At 49.0% G+C, this 23369-nt stretch overlaps 8 non-coding genes across 8 annotated transcripts; all 8 read right to left on the bottom strand.

Annotated features, from left to right (window-relative positions):
* Nucleotides 1-5853: 5853 nt before the first annotated feature.
* LOC120967519 (small nucleolar RNA SNORD14) lies at nucleotides 5854-5973 on the bottom strand. The gene has a single exon (XR_005761270.1). It is a non-coding gene; the product is annotated as a small nucleolar RNA SNORD14 (small nucleolar RNA).
* A 67-nt stretch (nucleotides 5974-6040) lies between these two features.
* On the bottom strand, nucleotides 6041-6161 carry LOC120967517 (small nucleolar RNA SNORD14). The gene has a single exon (XR_005761268.1). It is a non-coding gene; the product is annotated as a small nucleolar RNA SNORD14 (small nucleolar RNA).
* A 106-nt stretch (nucleotides 6162-6267) lies between these two features.
* On the bottom strand, nucleotides 6268-6450 carry LOC120967652 (small nucleolar RNA Z112). Its single transcript, XR_005761377.1, has one exon. It is a non-coding gene; the product is annotated as a small nucleolar RNA Z112 (small nucleolar RNA).
* Nucleotides 6451-6503: 53 nt separating this feature from the next.
* Nucleotides 6504-6582, bottom strand: LOC120967674 (small nucleolar RNA snoR77Y). Its single transcript, XR_005761400.1, has one exon. It is a non-coding gene; the product is annotated as a small nucleolar RNA snoR77Y (small nucleolar RNA).
* A 64-nt stretch (nucleotides 6583-6646) lies between these two features.
* LOC120967664 (small nucleolar RNA snoR31/Z110/Z27) lies at nucleotides 6647-6746 on the bottom strand. The gene has a single exon (XR_005761390.1). It is a non-coding gene; the product is annotated as a small nucleolar RNA snoR31/Z110/Z27 (small nucleolar RNA).
* Nucleotides 6747-6800: 54 nt separating this feature from the next.
* Nucleotides 6801-6893, bottom strand: LOC120967683 (small nucleolar RNA snoR31). The gene has a single exon (XR_005761409.1). It is a non-coding gene; the product is annotated as a small nucleolar RNA snoR31 (small nucleolar RNA).
* Nucleotides 6894-6960: 67 nt separating this feature from the next.
* LOC120967532 (small nucleolar RNA R30/Z108) lies at nucleotides 6961-7056 on the bottom strand. Its single transcript, XR_005761282.1, has one exon. It is a non-coding gene; the product is annotated as a small nucleolar RNA R30/Z108 (small nucleolar RNA).
* Nucleotides 7057-7149: 93 nt separating this feature from the next.
* On the bottom strand, nucleotides 7150-7253 carry LOC120967668 (small nucleolar RNA Z107/R87). The gene has a single exon (XR_005761394.1). It is a non-coding gene; the product is annotated as a small nucleolar RNA Z107/R87 (small nucleolar RNA).
* Between the last annotated feature and the right edge of the window lie 16116 nt (nucleotides 7254-23369).

The following is a 23369-nucleotide window of genomic DNA, read 5'->3' as shown; positions in this document are numbered from 1 at the left end:
ACATCAAGGTAACCTACAGATTTAGATCGGCAAAGGAAAATATCCATCGTTTGTGTATCCTTCAGGAGCAGATTTGACACAAAGGGCAGTACTAGCATCGGGACTTGAGTGCCAGGGAGCTACACACGTGAAGACCAGAAGGTTGTTTTTGGTTGGAATTTGCAAGTAGTACATATTTGTTTGTGTACTTGGGCATCACCTGAGAGGGAAGCTCGGATAATTTTTTGCAGCGTCAGTCGTACGAAGAATTATGATGTCATCGGGCATCAGGTTTGAGGTGGAGAAGTTCAACAGAACTGAAAACCTTGAATTATGGCAGACATGGGTGAAAAATTGTTGGCGCGACAGGTATGCTTGAAGGTGTTGCGGGGTGTCAAGCCAGTTAAGATGGACGATGATGGCTGTGAGGAGTTGTAGATGGTTGCAGTCAGGAAAGTTCGGCTCAGGTAAGACACATAGGGCAGTTGGCCTGGACAGTCTGACGGATCGACACAAGTCGATTGGTACAGAAGACGGTGGTGGGGTCGGCGATGACGACATAGGTGCGTGATGCTGATGGTGACCGACTTCTAGGCGTGGAAACACACGGCACAGGCCTGAGTGCTTGTGTGGCTTCGACAAGATTATGGCGCGGGATTGATTTAAGGCGGTGCACATGAGAACTTGAAGTCGACGGGACGCGAGGGTGGACTGATCATCTACCATGGAGTGATGTTGAACGTGGAGCTGGATTGAGGGGCTACGGTGTAAGGATCCAGGGAATCGAAGCCTATTCAGCAATGGAGGAAAGCGAGTGACACGTAATTCGGACTGGAGCCCAGTGGTCTGATGGAAGCCTGAAACTCGTCATCGGTCGGTGATGATCGGCGGTACTCTGCAGTGGGGGTTGAGTGGTGTGGGTTCGCGACCCTTGAGACTCGACCGGGACAGCGGATGCTCGACGCGGTAATAGCGGCGAGGTGTGCGGTATGCACTGGACATGGAGACGGGCCAGGGCTTTGGTGGTCATACATGTGGTGAGACAACTGCGAATTTGACTCGGGATGACTACAAACAACGGTGAAATTCCTTCATGTTTCAGACATGCGGTCAAGAAAGGAGCGGTGATGTTGAGTTCAGGTAACTCTTATGAGTTGTTCACTTTCACACAGGTCATTGATCACTGTGTGATGGCGTTGGACTGATACTCGGGAAGTTGGGAGCACAAACTAGAGTAACAAGAAACTTAATTTTGCTCGAGTGTTGACTGTGATCAAGAAAATAAGGGACTACAAGTTGCAGGTGGAGTCACATGGAGTTTTTGGAGTAGCAGGGGTACTCATGGGATAAACTCAAGTTCAATGTACATGGAAGTTTGACGCATGGACGAATCCAAGGTGGTGGAGAATATTCGCCAAGGTGGAGTTTGTTGGAGTTGTGTCGAATATTGTGTACAAGGTAGGTTACAGTTGGATTATGAGTTGTATTGTGTTTACATAGGATGTGGAGTCGTGTCCTAGTAGGACACTTGTATCATAGGCCTCTCATATATAGCGGGGGTAGACACACGATGTAACCTATGCCAACATAATAGCACAGGTGCGCAAGGGGGAGCCGGTGGCGTGTGCCGATGCCCGGGTGGCCGGTGTGCGGTATTGTGACGGTGTCACGGGGAGGAGCGCCCGTAGTCAGGCCCCGGGGATGTAGCCATATCGGTGAACCTCGTTAATAAATCTCGGGTCGTGCTCGTGTGATTGCTTGGTCCTCGGATGATCGACGGCATGCCTCAAATTTATTCTAACACAAATCATGCAAATTAGAGTCCAAAACAAAGCGAGGAGCCGCTCCTCCTCGTTGGGCACTGTTGGCAACCCACGGTGGCGTCAAACGGATTGCTTTGCCGCCTCCCTCTCCCTTATCCGCTGCCCCTCGCGGCAGGCGGCACGCGCCTCCGATTCCGGCGTGCGCCTCTGCGGGGCCGGCGGAATGGGCACTAGAACCTACCGCTGCCCTTGCGGAGCAGCGGCCGGCGGGGGAGGTGGGCGACAAAGGGGCGGCGCGGATTGATCAACCCTTGAGGAGCCGCGCGCGGCTGGGAGGGGCCAGCTGTGGCGTCTGCGCTTAGTCAAGCGGCGACGAAGCAGATCCGGAATTGCCCCTCCCCTCGTGTCCACCCGACCGCTTTAGCGCAATGCGGAGGGCCAGCTCCTCATCGACATCGATGGCGTCGTCGTTGGAGCGGCTGCCGGAGCTCAACATGCTCACCGAAGTCATCGGATTGAATCAAAATAGGAAAAACCAAAGAAGGGAAGGAGAAGAGACGGAGCTTGAGCGGGACGAAGTGAACTAGGATTTCTGGATTAGGATATTTTGTGGGGACGGTTGTGGGTCGTGCTAACATGGCGAACACGCCTGGTCGCAACCGGGTCACCTCATATTCGCCTACATTTGGGCAGGATATGAGAGGTGCCGGATAGCCCGAGCGTTTGAGACCGGTTTGAGGCGCTCGGATAGATCGGTTTTTTGACTGAACGATGATCGGTCCGTCCGTCCAGATGATTTAAGGTTGTTTGAGGCGCCCGCATGTAAATGCTCTGAACACCTTTACTTAACCTCGTCGAGTCGTCGATTATATTGGACGATTGGCATCAGGCAAAGAAAAATACGAAGCGAAGTGATACATACATGCATCAGCACATCGACCCCTGATACGGATCGAGTCGAGACTGAGAGAACATGCAACAATCATATACACCATTCATAGGTACAACCGTACAAGTACACCATCGTTTAATTATAGAAGTATATAGACTGCTTTAGCTATATTAGCATTATGATTTCTGCCATGACGTATACTGATCGCATCTCTGCATGGCTAAGAGAGTAACGACACAGGCGGCTTCAGTTTTTACCGCCACCGTCCTGCTTCTTCTGCGTCCCTCCACCGCGGAATCCACCGCGCTTGTTCCAGCCAGCGCCACCATCTTCGCCGCCAAACGCTCCTTCCCCATTATAACCACCAGCACCGTTGCCACCATAGCCACCGGGATATCCACCGTATCCGCGATCGCGTGGACCAAACGTTCTTCCGCTTCCTCCGCCACTGCCACCACCTTCGCCCCCGCCGCCTGCATCACCGCTGCCACCGTAACCGTAACCGTATCCGAAACCGGAGCCCTTTCCAACAGGCCCGGCAGCCCATCCCCACTCGTACTTCCAGGTGGAGCCGTCAGGGCTGGACCCCTGGGCGGACCCCGAGTCGCCGGTCCACCCAGGCGGAACCGGCGGCACAGTCTTCCCCGGCGACGCCAGCCCGTCCTTCTCGCCGTCGGCCTCGGCGCCCGCGCACTGCACCAACTCAGGCGCAAAGAGGAGGAACGCGAGCGCGAGCCCCGCCAGCTGCGCTTGCCATTGCCTACGGCCGCACTCCATGGTATCTTCCTTGATCTCTTGACCGTCTGGGTTCGTCTTGTGATGTGCTTGCAGTGGATGCCCTGTGCCCTATTTATAGCGCTCGATCATGGGGCTAGTGGTCCGGAGCAATCGATCACGCACTACCGTCCCATTCCTGGGAGGATTTAGCCTCTTCGCTGCGGATTTTTGTGCCGACTTACTAAAATCTCTCAGAAAAGCAGTTTATATCGCCGGGCGTCATGTGCTCGCGGCCCACTGGAATTGCAAGAAAAGGAAAAGCAAGCTGTTATTGGTTAATTTTGTTCCTATGCCGAGAGTCCCGTGACTGAAGAATCTGGTAGCTGCCGGAGCTGGGCAAAATTCTGATGCCACGGCTTGACCATGTCCGTCCGTTCCCACTTACAAAGATCGTCGGTGCATGCAGCACAGCAAGACTGCCATGAGCCCATGACACGGAAATATCTGGGCACATCGCGCGCCCGTGAGCACAAAGCGTGCCGGTAAAAGGGAAGGGAGAAAACGATATGGAGTTGAACACGGGTGCAGTCCATTTCAATCCTGCACTAATTCAGGCTGTCGACCGCCATTAGATGGCAGTGTTGGCGTGTATGGAAGTCGTAATCAAGTGGCCAGGATATCTCTGCTTTTGCACGCTGCAAGGCCACGATAACCGGCATCAAAGTTAGTGGTAAGCTTAACCGATAACTTTGACCTTGTGGTTTAACAAGGACATCAGCCCTTTGTGTACCGTCCGGTAGCGAAATTCCAGAGATATTCCATTCCATGCTCTCTTCCTCTCTCAAAAACGCGGCCCAACACGCCGACGCAAATGGACAGGCGTCCATTTTCTCTCCATCCGTGACCCATTTCCAGCCCATATTTGGGCTGCATTTGCGTCGAAACGAATAGGGCGTGGCGCGCGGGACGCATGTCCTTGAACACCCACTGGCACGCACGTCGGGGGCACAAAATTTTAATTCCCCCTGCTCTCCAAAAAATCCTCCCGCCCTCCTGCTCCTGCCATGGCCACCGCCCCAAACGACACCACCGCCGGCATCCCAGCCACCACCGCCTCCCGCCACGCGACCCAAAAGAAGAAGAAACCCAAGAAGGTGCTCATGCCAGCGCAGCTCTCCCGAGAAACAGCGGAGAGGAAAGCCTCCGCCCAGGCCGCCATCAACGTCGCGGCTGCGCAACACAAGGCCGCCGTTGAGGATAACGAGGCCCTCTTCGCCAAGGCCACGCAGGCAGCGCTACAGGACACCCTCGTCGTGCTAGGGCTCAACCGACCCATGCCAACTATTCTTGCCGCCATGGTCGCAGCGAGCACCTACTCGTCGGCCATTCGACCTTCACAGGGGTAGTCGCCGAGCTCTTCCACAACATCGTAGATGGGCGGTCTCCATCCGACGCACGACCATGGTGCGACCCGCTTCTACACGTCACTGGACGGTAGCGTGATCACGCCGGCCACCCCCGCTCCCACGGTCAGCATCGACCTCAACGTCACGACTGGGTCCAACGCCGGCCAATCTGCCATCGGGATGCAAAAGATGACATGACGCCCGCAAGCTATTCGACGGAACGCCCAACCCGACACCGGCGCAAGATAACCCGGCCGACTTCGACGATTTCATGGATACCCCCGAAGCTGCAATGATCCACGCAAGATGGGTGTGGAAGCAAAACAGCGGTGCCTGCAAGAAGGGAAGCGGCGACCATGGTCGCCACCATTACTGGTCATGACCAAAACCAAGACAAGGTTTTCACCAAGCTTCTGGCATCACCTCATCCACACAATGGCGCCCACCTAGCACCACCACCGAGCTAGCTCACAGTTTAATAAGCCCATCGTCGAAGCAGCCAACCACACCTTACGAAGGCCATCGACCAACACCAATCACTAGATCTACCAACCGCAAACCAAATGCCGAGTCAATAGATACGGCACAAACCGCCAATCTTGTTGAGCACCAAGCTCATAGGTACCAAAGACATGCAGTCAAAGGCCACGAACCACCTCGAATCTCAACCATGACCAAACTCCTGCGTGCGCCTATCAATGAACACGAAAGATCAGACCGCCACTATCAAAGAACACGAAACATCGAACAAGCACGCTCCTACTTCCATCACGAGCCTCTACATTACGCAACCCTAGGATGCTAGGCGGCCAAGCAGCGGGCCCACATCAGGCCGGACCACTCGTGTGACCCGGCCAAGGCCAGAGCACAAAGAGGCCACACTCACCCCTGCAAGGCCCGAGCCGCGCCTGACCAAATCCAAACGTGAGGACCCAGATCCACAAAATAAGTTAACACTATGAACATCTACATCTCAAACTCGCACAAACAATAATAAAAATACAAAAAGGAAAACAAGCGCAAAATGAGACTGGTCATGAAACTGAAGCTATCATATCATAATGCACAAAAAGAATAGATGGTTAAAATGCTGCATTGCATCAGACATCCAAGGAAGAATCTAGCAGCATCATCTCTCAAGCCTGGCAGGGCGAAATCTCTTAGGCGGCAACTGCGAATGTTTGAGAAACAAGCCTTAAATTTATCATCATTTGCAATGCCAAAAAAAAGCACCGGAAGACAACAGACTAAAATAGAAACAACATATAATGGGGATATTAACAAGGCTCGGACATCCAAGGAAGGAATTAACAGCATTAGCTCTCAAGCCTGTCAGGGCGAAAGCTCTTAGGCGGCATCTGCGAATGTTTTGAGAAACAAGCCTTAAATTTATCATCATAGCCATATTATTTCCCCAGTTGATCAAATAATGTTGATCAGGCATCAGGCCTATATACAAGCAATTAGATACTACTAAGCCAAAAAAACAGAGCAAACAATATTGAATAGAATCCCTCAGAGACCTGCTTAAAATCACGCACACAGCTGAATCAAACTAGCTACAAATGAAGATTCCAGCCCAGACCAAACCACAAAGGTTATGACCGAAGGAGGACACTTGCAGTAGAGAGAAGCAGTTGTTGTTTACAGTGTCATACGGCACTTCCTATGGTCTGAGAATCTTCACAGTGACAATCTAAGAAACAAGATTAACACCACTAACAGTAAAGACCTAAAGCTACTGGTTTCAAGCCTCAGAAGAGCTGAAATATCGTCATCTGATATCAGACGGTAATTCCAACATAAAGCTAATCATCATGGGTGTCAATTGCATTATATATAGATCTAACGTGAAGACAGATTGGACTAAAAAACGAAAGAAAAAAAGGCGTATCATCATAATATAAATGCCTTCTCATTCACAGGAAAATAGGCACTGTGTGTTAGAAGGTGTCCTAAGATTGTTTCATGGTTTTATCCCCTGATACTGAGCGAATCAACAAAAAAATCAAAACAAATTAAATAAAACAAACCTGATCTCTGATGGACTCATATGCAAAAGATGACATCAATGGATGGCTCAAGCCGGCCTCGGATCAAGTGTTGGATTATGCATCAATAAATCCTCACGGTCCAAAGAGATATTGTAGAGAAAAAGCAAACGAAGATCAACAGTGAAGAACGATTGGAGGGTACGACATAGTTAGTCAGTGGTGGCAATATCTAATTGGTTCGATTCTGCCAGCGATGTTGTCAATCCTTTTAGAAGAGGGAGCTTGTTATCCTCATCGCAACTACGCCCTCCAATACAAAACAAAAATACCAAACATGAAAGAGAAGAATCCGGATAAAGAAAAGAAAAATGAACGGAAGATTGAAAAATCAGGCATCAGATGGCTCGGTTCAGCGGGATAATCGGCATACAAATGAACTCCTAAGAGAAAACTTATGATTTGGTCTGCTGAGCTTGAGTATCTGCAAATTGTCACTGCCATCACTTGAAGGAAAAGAACAGGTCGGAAGGAAAATCAAACGAATTGGAAGATCTCAGCCCTGACCGTGCTGAGTTGGGTGGTATGGAGGGGGAGGCTGGAACTTGAGCTGCTCTCCGGCGGCGATGATGGGATCTCTGTGGACGGACGGGCAGTTATATACGGAGGAATATCTGGGGTTCGGGTTTAGATTAGAAGTTCGCGCTGGGTGGCGGCGTGTATGCAGATACTTCGCCGTCTGCCGCGATTTTACTTCGACTGCCGGCTCGTGGACACGAACTTTTTTTTAACTAGGTTTGAACAAACTACAGATTTGTGCATAACACTTTCAGTTCGGCCTATATGGCAGCACAAAGTTGGCCCCTATCTGCGGCCCTCCTATTTGGCGCGTACAGCGCCAGGGAACCAACGAGCCCCCCCCCCCCCCCCCCCCCCCACACACACACACCCAGCTACCCTCATCGGCCGACCCACGTGCGGGGCAGGAAAAGCGGGCAGCACTTTTTTTTTGCTTTTTTCTGTTCTAAAAATAATTCAAGATTTCAGAAAAGTTACAAATAGTGAAATGTTCGTGAATTCAAAAATTGTTCGTGATCTAAAAAAATGTTCAGGAAATGATAAATGCTCACAGATTCAAAACAGTTGTTGAATTCAAAAAATGTGTGTGATTTCAAAAGAATGACGATTTTTTGAATTTTAATGAACATTTTCTTATTTTGAAGAACAATTGTTTACGTGAATTTTCTAATAATGACGAACATTTGTTTGAATTTGATGAACAAATTTTGAATTCCATGAACATTATTTTCACTTAATGAATAAATATTGTATTAAGGAACATTGTTTTTGGAAAAAATGGATGAACAAATTTTCAATTGAATGAACATATTTTTCTGAAAATCTATGAACAAATTAGGAATTTGATGAACTTTTTTTAACTTGAATAACAAATTTTTTGATGAAAGTTTTTAAATCCGATGAACAAAATTGAATTCGATGAACATTTTTGTATATTGATGAACATTTTTTTTAAATTCCATGAAAATGTTTGTGGCTTTGAAATGAAAATTCGAAAAAAGTGAAAAGTAAAAAAATATGCAATCTCTAAAATATGTTAATGATTTGAAAAAATGTTCATGAATTTGAAAGATGTTTGCAAATTGAAAACGAAAAATAAAGATAAAAAATATTCACGAATTTAAATGATTATCGCAAATTGAGAAAACATGAATCAAAATGAAAAAAAGATTAAATAAAAACTGGAAAAAAATGGGGAAAACAGAAATCAGAAAAAGGGACAAAAACAGGAAAACCCGAAAGAAAATATAAAGAAGAACATAAAAAATCCTTTTTTTAGACAAAAAACAGAAAGGAAAAAAACTGTTCAGGAAGATTCTACAAGCTTAGCAAAACCGGTTGGGTTGAATCCCGAAAATGGGCCGGGCCATCCGAACATGGCACATATCACCGGCGCATCCTATTTAGCGCTCCAGGCACCCGTCACAATATGTTTCCATGCTGGGCCGACCCATCTTCTTTTCTCTTTTTAAATGTTTCGCAAACGGGCGCACAACCTCTTCTCCAACCTTCATGTTCTTTTTCAATTTTTAACGCCAAAAAAATGGCGTACCCGCTGGGTTTCGAAACGACTTTCTACTTTGTTCTAAGCATGCAATAGTAAGCACCCCACCACCCTCACGAGATGTGTTTGGTTTCATCTATTTCCTTCTTTTATTCTTTCTTCTTTTGCTTTTTGCCTTTTGCTTTTTTGGTTCCTTTTTTTCTTGTTTACGACAACGGTCCTGTTCTTTTTTTCTGTTTTTGTTTCCTTTTTTATTTTGCTGAATTGTATGACCTTTATTAAAAAATCAATGAACTTTTTTAAAAAACCGATGAACTTGTTTCAAAAGCGATGAACTTATTTTCAAAACAGATGAACTTTTTTCCAAATCGAACAAACTTTTTTCAAGATCGTGAGCTCTTTTCAAGATCGGAGAACTGTTTTCAAAACCGATGAACTTTTATTCAAAAGCCATGAGTTCTTTTCAAAACCAGTGACCTTTTCTCAAAACCGATAACCTTTTTTTCAAACTCAATGAACTTTTTTTTTCATGAACTCTTTTGAATTCATGAACTTTTATCTAATCATGAAGTTTTTTTTTGCATTGGCTAACTTTTTTTATTCATGTTCGTTAAATTTCAAAATTGGTTCATATTTTTTGCCAAAAAAAAAATGTTTTTCAACAATGTTTAATAATTCGAAAATCTAAGCGAGGTAGATACAATAAGAGAGAAGTCCACTTTACAACCCTGAACTTGTCACTTGGTTTAAGATTCAACCCTCAACTACAAAATCGGTCGTTCTACACCCCGAATTTCAACCCTCAACTTCAATATCCACGTCAGATTTCATATTGTTTTGCCCGCTCCTCTCTCTCCGGCTGGGAGCAGCAGAAACAACAGCGGTCACCATGCGCTCGTGCACTGGTGAACAAGAGGAACTCCTGTGCTTGCTCCCCTGCCATGCGTTCCCCGTGCTTGCCGTGCTGGCATGTGCGTGTGTGGTCCTGTGTATCCTGCCGTGTGTGCTCGTGCATGCTGCCTTTCTTCCCAGCAAGCGGCGGCGCGGACAGAGCAGTACAATGAGCAGCAGCCGAATGAATCAACAACAGGAAGTGGGAGCGGCACCTCCTGCAACCAGTTCACACTGCCGATAAAAAACTGCCGGAAGCGATAGAGCAGGGCAGCGCTCGCACGATGACGCCCGCCGCACCAGAACAGCACCCGCACGACACCGTGCCCGCTGCACTACCGAGGAAGGGGTACGAGCACGATGCATGAGCCGGGCGGTGGTGGGGGTGGAGCAGCTCATAGTCTCCATGCTCGACGACCCCGGCATTGACCATGTCATGCGCGTGGCTCGCTTCTCGATCTCCCAGGTCAGGGGTAGCGTCTAGGGTGTCGTCGTCTTGTCGTATTTCACCAGGAGAGACCAGAAAGGCGCTTGGGTGCTGCCTGTTTGAGGTACGCGTGCTCTTGATCCTAGACTTCTGCCGCGGAGGCGGCCGTTGGCTGTTCTGCGTCGTCGAAACGGAGGCGGGACGGGCTGGAGGCGCTAATCGGCTTCCTTACACGCTGGTTGGAGTATTATTTTGTAGCTTAGCCCTTGGACACTCTGTTAATTTAGCGCATGTGTGACCCTGAGTGACGTGGCTATGTTGATGGCGAAGTCAACTTGGTCAAAACCAGATGCGTCAGCGAAAACCGTCTTTACTCACGCCCAGGGTTGAAATATGAACGGTATTGAAAGTTTAGGGTGTATAGTAACCATTTTTGAAGTTCGGGGTTGAATATTAAACCAAGTGGCAAGTTGAGGGTTGGAAAGTGGAGTCCACTTTACAACCCTGAACTTGTCACTTGGTTTAAGATTCAACCTCAATTTCAAAACCGGTCGTTCTACACCCCGAACTAAACATCCGGTTCAAGAATCAACCCTTCACCCGGTTTTGATTCCCTAGAGCGGTTTTGACCGCTTGACTGCTGACCAGGCACATCCACGTCAGATTTCTTGTTTTTTTGCCCGCTCCTCTCTCTCTGGCTGGCAGCAGCAGAAACAACAGCGGTCACCATGCGCTCGTGCACTGGTGAACAAGAGGAACTCCTGTGCTTGCTCCCCTGCCATGCGTTCCCCGTGCTTGCCCTGCTGGCACGTGTGTGAGTGTGGTCCTGTGTATCCTGCCGTGTGTGCTCGTGCATGCTGCCTTTCTTCCCAGCAAGCGGCGGCGTGGACAGAGCAGTACAACGAGCAGCAGTCGAATGAATCAGCAACAAGAAGTGGGAACGGCACCTCCTGCAACCAGTTCGCACTCCCGATACAAAACCGCCAGAAGCGATATTGCAGGGCAGCGCTCGCACGATGACGCCCGCCGCACTAGAACAGCGCCCGCATGACACCATGTCCGCTGCACTACCGAGGAAGGGGTACGGGCACGATGCACGAGCCGGGCGGTGGTGGGGGTGGAGTAGCTCATAGTCTCCATGCTCGACGACCCCGGCATCGACCATGTCATGCGTGCGGCTCGCTTCTCGATCTCCCAGGTCAGGGGTAGCATCTAGGGTGTCGTCGTCTTGTCGTATTTCACCAGGAGAGACCAGAAAGGCGCTTGGGTGCTGCCTGTTTGAGGTACGCGTGCTCTTGATCCCAGACTTCTGCCGCGGAGGCGGCCGTTGGCTGCTCTGCATCGTCGACACGAAGGCGGGACGGCTGGAGGCGCTAATCGGCTTCCTTACACGCTGGTTGGAGTATTATTTTGTAGCTTAGCCCTTGGACACTCTGTTAATTTAGCGCATGTGTGACCCTGAGTGACGTGGCTATGTTGATGGCGAAGTCAACTCGGTCAAAACCAGATGCGTCAGCAAAAACCGTCTTTACTCACGCCCAGGGTTGAAATATGAACGGTATTGAAAGTTTAGGGTGTATAGTAACTGTTTTTGAAGTTCGGGGTTGAATATTAAACCAAGTGGCAAGTTGAGGGTTGAAAGTGGAAGTCCACTTTACAACCCTGAACTTGTCACTTGGTTTAAGATTCAACCCTCAACTTCAAAACCGGTCGTTCTACACCCCGAACTAAACATCTGGTTCAAGAATCAACCCTTCACCCGGTTTTGATTCCCTAGAGCGGTTTTGACCGCTTGACTGCTGACCGGGCACATCCACGTCAGATTTCATTTTGTTTTGCCCGCTCGTCTCTCTCCGGCTGGTAGCAGCAGAAACAATAGCGGTCACCATGCGCTCGTGCACTGGTGAACAAGAGGAACTCCCGTCCTTGCTCCCCTGCCATGCGTTCCCCATGCTTGCCCTACTGGCATGTGTGTGAGTGTGGTCCTGTGTATCCTGTCATGTGTGCTCGTGCATGCTGCCTTTCTTCCCAGCAAGCGGCAGCGCGGACAGAGCAGTACAACGAGCAGTAGCCGAATGAATCATCAACAGGAAGTGGGAGTGGCACCTCCTGCAACCAGTTCGCACTCCCGATCAAAAACCGCCGGAAGCGACATAGCAGGGCAGCGCTCGCACGACGACGCCCGCCGCACCAGAACAGCGCCTGCACAACACCATGCCCGCTGCGCTACCGAGGAAGGGGTACGGGCACGATGCACGAGCCGGGCGGTGGGGGGGGTGGAGCAGCTCATAGTTTCCATGCTCGACGACCCGGGCATCGACCGTGTCATGCGCGCGGCTGGCTTCTCGATCTCCCAGGTCAGGGTTAGCGTCTCGGGTGTCGTCGTCTTGTCGTATTTCACCATGAGAGACCAGAAAGACGCTTGGGTGCTGCCTGTTTGAGGTACGCGTGCTCTTGATCCCAGACTTCTGCCATGGAGGCGGCCGTTGGCTACTCTGCGTCGTCGACACGGAGGCAGGATGGGCTGGAGGCGCTAATCGGCTTCCTTACACGCTGGTTGGAGTATTATTTTGTAGCTTAGCCCTTGGACACTCTGTTAATTTAGCGCATGTGTGACCCTGAGTGACGTGGCTATGTTGATGGCGAAGTCAACTCGGTCAAAACCAGATGCGTCAGCGAAAACCGTCTTTACTCACGCCCAGGGTTGAAATATGAACGGTATTGAAAGTTTAGGGTGTACAGTAACCGTTTTTGAAGTTCGGGGTTGAATATTAAACCAAGTGGCAAGTTGAGGGTTGGAAAGTGGACTTCTCTCATACAATAACTAGCGTGGCTAGGTTGATTCTTAAATAATCCGTGCTGGAGTGAGCCATACTCGAACATTTGTGTAAGGGCGCGAGTTCGATTCATAGGGAGTGCTACTTTTTGGGGGATTTGATCATTTGCCGCCACTCTCTTTGGACTTTGAAAATTTACCCCCCATTACTTTGTAATTGATCTAGTGACACTCTTTTCTTTGGACTTTGATCTCTTGACACTTTTCAACACAAAAACAAACTTTGGAAATGATAGACAAGATAAGTGAACAAAATAGAGGACTATTATACCCTTATACCTGTTTGACCCAAACATAACTCAGTCTCAACCCAAATGAAGGGATGAACTCATGCTTTCGCTCATAACACATTGGATGTTGTCCTGCTGCTCCTCGTCGGCTCTTGCTGCCCTACTATCCCCGCCCTCTCGTGCTCCTCTCATGCACCTTCTGCCCCGCCGTAGTCGTCCCTGCTACTGCAGTCTCTCCTTCCCCTGCTACAGTCTCTCCGGTTCAACCATCATCTAGCTCATCTTAAATTTCTGGTCTGCCATCAACAATCAATAAAACCAGCATGAGCTCCAGCAGCAAGCAACACTAAAATAGCAATAATGAAATAGAAACAACAGTAGCAGCAACACACAAGCATGCAACACCATCAGTAGCGGTGCTCAAACATATGCACGCAATAGCAGCGACGGCAGCACAAGCAGTTGCAACAAGGCAGCACAAGCAGGAGCGGCGGCGACAACACAAGTAGTAGCGGCTGTGGCCGCACACAAGCAGTAGCTGTAGCGCGCACTCGATGGCCCAGTCATGTAACTAGTAGGAGAGAGGGTGGAGCAAGGGTGCCTCACCTTCCTGGCCGGGATCCAGCCGCCGCGGTTGAGGAACACCAGGGCCGCCGTTCAGAGCATCGAGCGCAAGTCGCGGGCGCTGCCATCTCCTTCAGTTCTTGGGGGCGAGAGGAATTAGGGACGAGGCGAGTGACCGAGACCGAGACCTCTAGTTCATGGTCAATCCAGGGATAGGGGGTATATTGGAATTTCTCGTTGGACCACATGACATAAGGCAAAATAGCAAAAGTTCCATGTAACCGGTGGCAATGGATCAGTAACAATCTAACTGGTGGCAAATTATCAATGTCCAAAGAAAAGTGTGGCAAAAGAATTAATCACACTTTTTTGGTGGGTTTTCGCGTTATAATACAATTCTTTGTGTGCGCATTCGTGGGTGGGTCCACCAGGGACTACACTGAGTGCCAGCTTTCTTCTGCGGCGCTGAAGGCGCTCCCCATATCACCCCTCAAAAAAATAGGGCACATATCTAGGCTCTTCTGCGGTAGTATTTGATGTTGTGACTGATCCAAGTTTGCTAGAAACTTTTGTGAGCCTTTGCTCCATGCAGATGAACTTGGTCTTAGTAATTTTTGTGTGGCGTCGGATTGTCAAGCAGTGATCGTCGTGGAAATAAAGGGATGCATGACTAGTTTTGAGTCATGTAAGTTCATTTTTGAACATCGGAACTTCAATTTTGAAGCTCATAATCTCGCCAAGTATGCTTGTTCTTTAGATGTACACTACTGCAGAATGCTGCTAACGCGACACTACGATCAGAGACCCTTTCACGAAACTATGTGCGATACATTAATCACAAACGAGGATGAAAAACCCGTCAAAAAGGGTGCAAAACGTTTGCGATGGAGGATGCATCAAACACGGTTCAGATTTTAGTTGCGTGTGCGATGCAGGGCACACAGTTAACCCATTCGAACTATTTGCGATGAGGCAGAATAATAGAAACAGGCAGCCATATCAATGTGTGTGCGATATACGGCATACAGTTCGCCCTGATGAACCGTTTGCTATTAGGGAGTGCAACATAAACGGTTAGCCAGATCAAGTTGTGTGTGATATAGGGCATACGGTTCACTCGGACGAACTGTTTTTGATTAGCGAACGCGACAGAAACGGTTCAACATAACAAGATGTGTGTGATACGTGGCAAACAGCCGACTCAGATGAACTGTTTGCGATGAGAATTTACAACACAGACGGTTAATACAGTTAGTTCGTGTGCGATTCTGTGTGTACAAAAAACTTTGAAAAATGCAAACTGGTTGCTTGCGGTGGCTAGGAGTATCGCACACGATGCGTCTGCGAGTACTCGTGTGCGATGATTAGTAAATTACACATGCATTTCCTTATGTTAACACTTGTGTGATTAATAACACATGGAACCGGATACAGTATTTGGGTTGTGTGTGTGCTCCACTTAGTCTTCCCGCGCTCCAGCGAATGCTTCCCGCGCTCCACATGGGTGAATTGTAAAATCCACGCATATTCCCTCACCGGTTTCCCACCACCAGCTAACGGCTTGCTGCATATAACCCAGGCGGCAACGCACCGCCGCAACACTCAGCGAAGATCTAGTCCTCACCCATCTACCATTAGTTATTTCAAGCATGCCAGGAAACGACCAAAGCTTCGACGTCGATGCCTACCTGCGTTACATCTTCGGCGAGGAGAACGAGCCGGAGCAGGTCGGGGAGCAAGAGCCTCATCGGCCGGTGCAGGCACCATGGCCCATCGGCAGCGATATCGGCGTCATAGTCCTTGGGAGCACAATCGACAGATTGCAGAGGAGGTGTGATGAGTAGTTTGTCATCCACCGTGCAAAAGATCCAGAGCTGCTCGGCGGCATGATCGACGACCCACCCGAAGAACCGCCGTCGCCAGTGCTCATCGGGAGCCTGATGCCCCGCAAGGAATGGGCAGAGGACCTCTGTGATTCAGTCAAGACAAAGGCAGCTTGCGGCTTCATCATTGCCCGCGGCGGCCATGTCAACCTCGATCCCGATGATGTGGTGGCCAGGCTCGAGCGCATCCTTGGCGGAGTTGACGTCCCCGACGAAGTAGAACATCGCCAACGTGATATCTTGAGGATGCAGGTGATCGATAGAATTTGCTACCAGGCCAGAGACATGGAAATGGAGCGGTTCCGCGGAGTTGTCATGCGCGCGATTGCACGCTGTCAAGCTCTTCTGGAAGAGGCCCAGCAGCCCCAAGAGCCTCCCAGCGCCAACAGAGGCGGAGGCGGGTCAGGACACTCGGAGTAAACGGCCGCAGGGGTGCTATGCTGATCATGGAGTCCGAGAAGACCATCGCCAGAAGGCCGCCAGCTCAGCCTTTTAGCTTATATTTTATTATAATTGTATGCATATGTAGGTCGTGAGTGTTCTGGGCCTTGCCGCATTTGGCATTTTAAATTATCCTGAATATGTAAGACAATTATTAAGAATTATTAACCGCTGTCATTGTAACTTTGCCTCAATGGCGATCAGAGCGCGCGCAGGGACGCCAGAGGGGAGCGCGCTGCGGCCGCCTCAACGGCGAGCAACCACGTGGTCAACCTTCTGTCATCAATAAATTTTGACCTTGTTTCTCGTCACATTGCTGATTACAACGCAATAAGTAATTGCAAATCTGTTCACACCTATCAAACTAATATGTGTTCACACTTAGCACCGGGCTATAAAAACTACCCACTCGAAAATTACTTCACAGTTCCTCTCCTCATCACCCACAAAACTGGTTTTTTCTGTCAAGTCATTCCGCCATGACCGGTAGGAGGAGTTTAGGGTAGAAATATAACCAGTCAGCAAAGACCAAGGCCACGAAAGCACTAGAGAGGTCCCGCCGCAAAGCCGCAGCCGCAACAGAGATGTCCCAGCGCGCCGTGGAGCCCTCGAACGAGCTCTCACGGGAACGCGAGGGCTCTCACAAGCACATTCGCGGTGTCGGGCATCGCGACGAGCCGGCGTTCCTGAAGTCCTTCGTCGGCGACGACGACATTCTCGCTGGCGTCACTACGCAGCAGGAGCTGGTCGACGGCTTGATGAAGCTGCTGTGACGCCACCGATTCAATCATACACTAATCATGCACGCAAACGTGTACGATCAAGATCAGGGACTCACGGGAAGATATCACAACACAACTCTAAAATATAAATAAGTCATACAAGCATCATAATACAAGCCAGGGGCCTCGAGGGCTCGAATACAAGTGCTCGATCATAGACGAGTCAGCGGAAGCAACAATATCTGAGTACAGACATAAGTTAAACAAGTTTGCCTTAAGAAGGCTAGCACAAACTGGGATACAGATCGAAAGAGGCGCAGGCCTCCTGCCTGGGATCCTCCTAAACTACTCCTGGTCGTCGTCAGCGGGCTGCACGTAGTAGTTGGCACCTCCGGTGTAGTAGGAGTCGTCGTCGGCGGTGGCGTCTGGCTCCTGGGCTCCAGCATCTGGTTGCGACAGCCAGGTAGAAAGGAAAGGGGGAAAGAGGGAGAAAAGCAACCGTGAGTACTCATCCAAAGTGCTCGCAAGCAAGGAGCTACACTACATATGCATGGGTATATGTGTAAAGGGCCATATCGGTGGACTGAACTGCAGAATGCCAGAATAAGAGGGGGATAGCTAATCCCGTCGAAGACTACGCTTCTGGCCACCTCCATCTTGCAGCATGTAGAAGAGAGTGGATGGTAAGTTCACCAAGTAGCATCGCATAGCATAATCCTACCCGGTGATCCCCTCCTCGTCGCCCTGTTAGAGAGCGATCACCGGGTTATATCTGGCACTTGGAAGGGTGTATTTTATTAAGTATCCGGTTCTCATAAGGTCAAGGTACAACTCCGGGTTGTCCTTTTACCGAGGGACACGGCTATTCGAATAGATAAACTTCCCTGCAGGGGTGCACCACATAACCCAACACGCTCGATCCCATTTGGCCGGACACACTTTCCTGGGTCATGCCCGGCCTCGGAAGATCAACACGCCGCAGCCCCACCTAGGCTCAACAGATAGGTCAGCACGCCGGTCTAAACCCTATGCGCGCAGGGGTCTGGGCCCATTGCACACCTGCATGTTGCGTACGCGGCCGGAAGCAGACCTAGCCCCCTTGATACAAGCGCGAGCTTACGGTCCTATGCGGCGCGCGCCACTCAGTCGCTGACGTCAAAAAGAGCTTCGGCTGATACCATGACGCCGAGTGCCCATAACTGTTCCCGCATAGTTGGTTAGTGCGTATAGACCAAATGACCAGACTCAGATCAAATACCAAGATCTCGTTAAGCGTGTTAAGTATCCGCAAACGCCGACCAGGGCCAGGCCCACCTCTCTCCTAGGTGGTCTCAACCTGCCCTGTCGCTCCGCCACAAAGTAACAGTCGGGGGCCGTCAGGAACCCAGGCCCACCTCTACCGGGATGGAGCCACCTGTCCTTTCAGCCCCCTCATCAAAATCACTTGCGGGTACTCAACGAGCCGACCCGACTTTAGTCACCACATGTGTCATGTATATAAAGTATATAGTATATACCCGTGATCACCTCCCGAAGTGATCACGGCCCAGTAGTATAGCATGGCAGACGGACAAGAGTGTAGGGCCACTGATGGAACACTAGCATCCTATACTAAGCAGTAGGATAGCAGGTAAGGGTAACAACTGTAGCAACAATGACAGGCTATGCGTCAGGATAGGATTAACGGAAAGCAGTAACATGCTACACTACTCTAATGCAAGCAGTATAGAGAAGAATAGGCGATATCTGGTGATCAAGGGGGGGGCTTGCCTGGTTGCTCTGGCAAGGAAGGGTCATCAACTCCGTAGTCGTGCTGGGTAGCAGCGGCGTCGGTCTCGAAGTCTACCGGAGAAGAAGAGGGGGGAAGAAATAGTAAATACGGAGCACTCAAGACTTCACAAAACATAACATGGCAATAAGCGGTGCTAGGGGTGCCCAATCGCGGTAGTAGGCGATACCGGCGAAGGGGGAAAACATCCGGGAAAGTATTCCCGGTGTTTCGCGTTTCCGGACAGATGAACCGGAGGGGGAAAGTTGCCTGTTCGATATGTTAGGGATGTGTGGCACACGAACGGGCTACGTATTCGGATTCGTCTCGTCGTTCTGAGCAACTTTCATGTATAAAGTTTTTTCATCCGAGTTACGGATTATTTTATAATGATTTTTAAAGTTTTATCCATTTTCTGAAATTAACTTTAATTCGAAAAAATAAAAGTCAAAATGCTATATGCACCCACAAGTGTACACAGAAGTGTACCTGTGGCTGACATGTGGGTCCAGGGGGTCCCAGTTGACCAGTCAAACTTTGACTGGTCAACAGGGGGTGGGGCCCCCTGTCATTCATTGTTTGACTAATTAATTTTAGTTCCAGCTAATCTAGTGATTAGGCTAATCCAAGCAGGTTAATTAAGTAACTTATTAATAAATTAATTAGTTAATTTGGTAATATAATTAACATTTTAAATATATTTTTACTAACTTTTATTTTCTGTTCTTTTATACAGGGGCGGGCCCACTGTCATAGGCCCCGGGGGGTTAACGGGGCGGTTTAACCAGGCGTCTGGGCAGGGGTTAACGGGGGGTGGCACCCTGCGGGCACATGCCCAGATCGACAGGAGGGGGCGCCGGCCATGGGCGCGGCAAGGCAGGCCGTCGGAGGCGGCGGTGGCGAGACCACAGCGGGGCGGGCCACGGCAGGTGCGAGCGCTCCGAGGGGGAGCAGCACGGCGGGCAGCTCAAGCGAGGGCAGGGGCGCGGTCTACGGCGACGTAAGCAGGGGAGAAGAGGGGGGCGGAAGGTGCTCACATCGGAGCATGTAGGGGGCCCAGGGGAGCCAGAGGAATCCTGCCGGCGAGGTCCAGCGTTCGGACGGCCGGCAGGTGCGAGGGCGATACAGAGATGCGGGTTGTGGGAGGCCTTCGTGTGGAGGAAGAGGAGTCGCAGGGGCGGAGCCAACGAGGGAGGCGCGGGAGGAAGGGAGTCGCGAGGAGGAGGTCGGGGAGGTTTCAGCGACGATGACGGCGGCGACCGGTGGCGCTGCAGGCGCGGCGCGAGGACGGCGAAGAAGCTGCGGGCCGGAGGAGGCAGTCGTCGGGCGCTGGTGTGCTCGCCGGGACCGCGGGGAGCAGCGGGGAGGAGGCCGTGGCGTGGGGTGGCCTTCTGCGCCGGCGAGGTGGGGCGACGGGCGGCGGGATCGGCGATGGGGGTCGGGAGGCCGTTGCCCCGATCTGGATCAAGTCGGGGGAAGGCAGAGGGGATCGTGCGGGGGGGAGTGGGGGTTGGGCTTTAGGGTTCGGTCGGGGTGGGGGGGTTAGTAGGGGGCGGCTGGGCCGGCCTGGTTGGCCCGGTGGCCAGCTGGGCCGAAGCCCAGTGAGAGAGGGGTTTGCTATTCTCCTTTACTTTTTTTGTTTCCTTTTCTTCTTTTTATTTTTATTTTTCTGTTCTGTTTTATTTTAGATACACATTGTTTTTAGCTTAGAAAAAAAAATGATAACAACTCCTACATTGATGTTTGAGAACCACCCACTGCCATAAATGTTTTACCCCGAAATAAATTAGTTTAGTAATTTTATTAATCGAAAAAGGTATTCACTTAATTGTTTTGCTGTAGTTCTAATCACTTTAGAGTAATTAATTATTTTATAAAAATGCTGTTTCTCCAGCAATACTATCGATGATTTAATTGTCACAATAAGAACATTTTAGTTTTGAGAATTGAAAACTTTTATTGTTTGACTTTAATTCAAATTTGAATTTGGATCGGTTCTGAACTAACACGAGATTAGCAACAGTAATCGTGGTGACGTGGCATCATACCAGAGGGTTACTATAGCTTGATTACCCGGGCGTCACAATTCTCCTCCACTACAAGAAATCTCGTCCCAAGATTTAGGAGGTGGTGTAAGGGGGAAAGTTGTGGTTGCGAAATTCTAACGCATCTTATCGGTCTTGGTTGCTCTTCTCGAAGAGGTCGATCCATTACGTTGATGTCTTCATTTCTCTGCTTCAGATCATCGTGACAAAGTTGTCATTCTTCCTTCAGGATCTTCATCGTACTTAGGGAAAAATAAGAGGGGAATTCCGGGAGAACGGACCCTACAAGGTTGACTATCTGGTCAATAACATCGAGGAAGGTGGCGGAAAGTAACTCTCGAATTGAAACTTAAGAAGATATCGAGAGCAAAGTAAGAAGGTACCATAAGAAGTTTCAAGCAGCCAGGCAATTGTTCAATGCCTAGTTAGAAGGTGAAAGGGGTTCAAAGCAACTGGAATAAGTATAGTGTCTGATATCAGACTTGAAGGTGGCTCGTACATACGAGGCCATGTACAAGGAATAACTTTGACAATAGGGTGTACAGGAGAGTCAGGTTTTGATCCTGTGGAACCGTGGGTTATGGGCCCACCATGTTGGTTAAAAGTAGGAGTGGTGACATCTTGCGTGATCATGTAAGCAAGGCATGTCAGAGTGTAGCCTGTCAGTTATATGTCAGCAACATCGTCGGTACCAAGGGCGAGGGACGAAGAGAATCATTTTCCTGCTCGTTGAAACGAGGCGGACCAATAGGCAAAGTTCTCGTCCATCGGTGGCTATCGGAATGTCACCAACAATAGTAACAGGGTCTTACTGACAGAGTTGTACACCGAGGTGTTTGCACAAGCAGGGAATTAATACTGCTTAGATCATAATGATCACCAGAAACGTTAAACCAACCAATGGAAAGGAAAATATGATTATCAGATTAAACAGAACAATGGAAAGGAAAATGTGTTTAAACACATATTTCAGGGGTATATCCTTCCCAAGGACAATGGTTAGAAGAGAACCATTTAGGTTAGGGAAGAGGAAGTTCATGACATTACCCAAACAACGGTGTTTGAATAATTGATAACAAAAATTTAGCATTGTGCTTCAAATGTTTTTATTGAAGATCGGAGTACCACAGACATGCTTTGAGATAGCATTGACATGGTCATTAGGTAAGATCAGGCTATGGATACACAAAGGATCCATCAGGAACAACTTACAGAGTAAGTCTTAGAATTTCCTCATGGAAGAATAGCTAACCTTGCTAAAAAGGAAAACTTATAACAATAGGTCCTCCGGCCAGGTGTGTTAGGCATGACATCACCTTACCGGGTCATAAATAGACCAATGTTATAACTCTTGGAAATATGTTCCAACCATCATATCTGACCGAGATTCAGATCTGATCGGTGTTAGGAAACCTCAGACTCAGGATGCCTGAGAAGAAAAGGTGCCAGACAAATTGACGGGATGACACTGTAAGATTCTCAGGAAATGAACTATGAAGTGATTTCCGTTAACAAGAGTTCATCATTAACCCAAGGAGAGGACAAGGAGGTGGCTGATGGACTCAGCGACAATCCATCGAAATTTCCAAAGGATGGATTTCCACAATTACGTGAACAAGGGGATATCATTTGTCAGATCAAATGATATAATGAGGTATACTCAAGGAAAACATACCCAATTAAACATTGTTTGTAAGGTGCACCCGAGATATGTGCGTAGGTAGAATGATCAATGTTGGATGGTGATTCGATAACAATGGTCTAGGAATGAAATGTCGACCATTAACTTCAAAGCAATAGGGTTGCTAGAAGTTTTGAATTTGCCCGTCATAGATCAATTGTCGGTTTTCCGGTTAAAAACAACACGGGGACCAAGGAAGAATGGTGATGGTGAGAAGTATCACAATACCAAGAATTCTTAAGAGGTGGTGAAATTCTCACGACATTCTTGACATAAAAGATGGTAATACTCCAAGGTAAAGAACAAATGCTGGATAGCAAGGATCTCAAGGTATAACACGAAACATGAACAAGTTTGTGTTGAACGGAAGGCAATAAAGTGGTCGATGATAACACAAATCATCGAGAGCAAGGATGGTATTTATCATCATGAATTCAATTGATATCCTGGAAGAGCCCAGAATGCTGATGATGGTCACGACACATTTGTCGAGAGATTTCATGAAGATGTAATCTATCGGCGATGACATCAAGTCAGAGGAATTATGAAGCAAAAGGTTATTGGAACCATGGGTACGACACAAACTCAAAATCAAGCTTGTTGTTCAAGGCGAAATGATATGACGAGGAAAATCGACGTAAGCTTAGCTCATCGTCGAAAGTTGTGCTTCGGGATTAAGGACCAGGTAGCATAGTTAAAATCGGCACGATAATGATATAGCCGAGTAGGCTAGGAATGACGTGATCGAGTTCAAACTCGTAAGTAATGAAGGTTACCAAGAGTTGTTTAATCGCGGTGCGGACTCGATTCACTTATCGGTGTTCTCGAGTGAAATAACTCAGAACCCGGGGGAAATCTGAAATCGGTGAGAAGCAATACTAGATGAAGACTCATAGGAAGCAACACAGTTCTTTGATATCCTCGAGATACTGGAGGGTATTACACGAAGAAAGAATGACATAGGGGTTGCGGAGATGTATTGATCTGCAGAAGACAAGTGTTTTCACTTGCCTGAGAAATGGAATCAAGGAGAAAATATGGTCGGAACCA

This window comes from Aegilops tauschii, chromosome 6 (genome assembly GCF_002575655.3).
Source record: "Aegilops tauschii subsp. strangulata cultivar AL8/78 chromosome 6, Aet v6.0, whole genome shotgun sequence".
Lineage (NCBI taxonomy): Eukaryota > Viridiplantae > Streptophyta > Magnoliopsida > Poales > Poaceae > Aegilops > Aegilops tauschii.
Note: the sequence above shows the minus strand (reverse complement) of the source record. Positions and strands in the feature narration are given on the sequence as shown.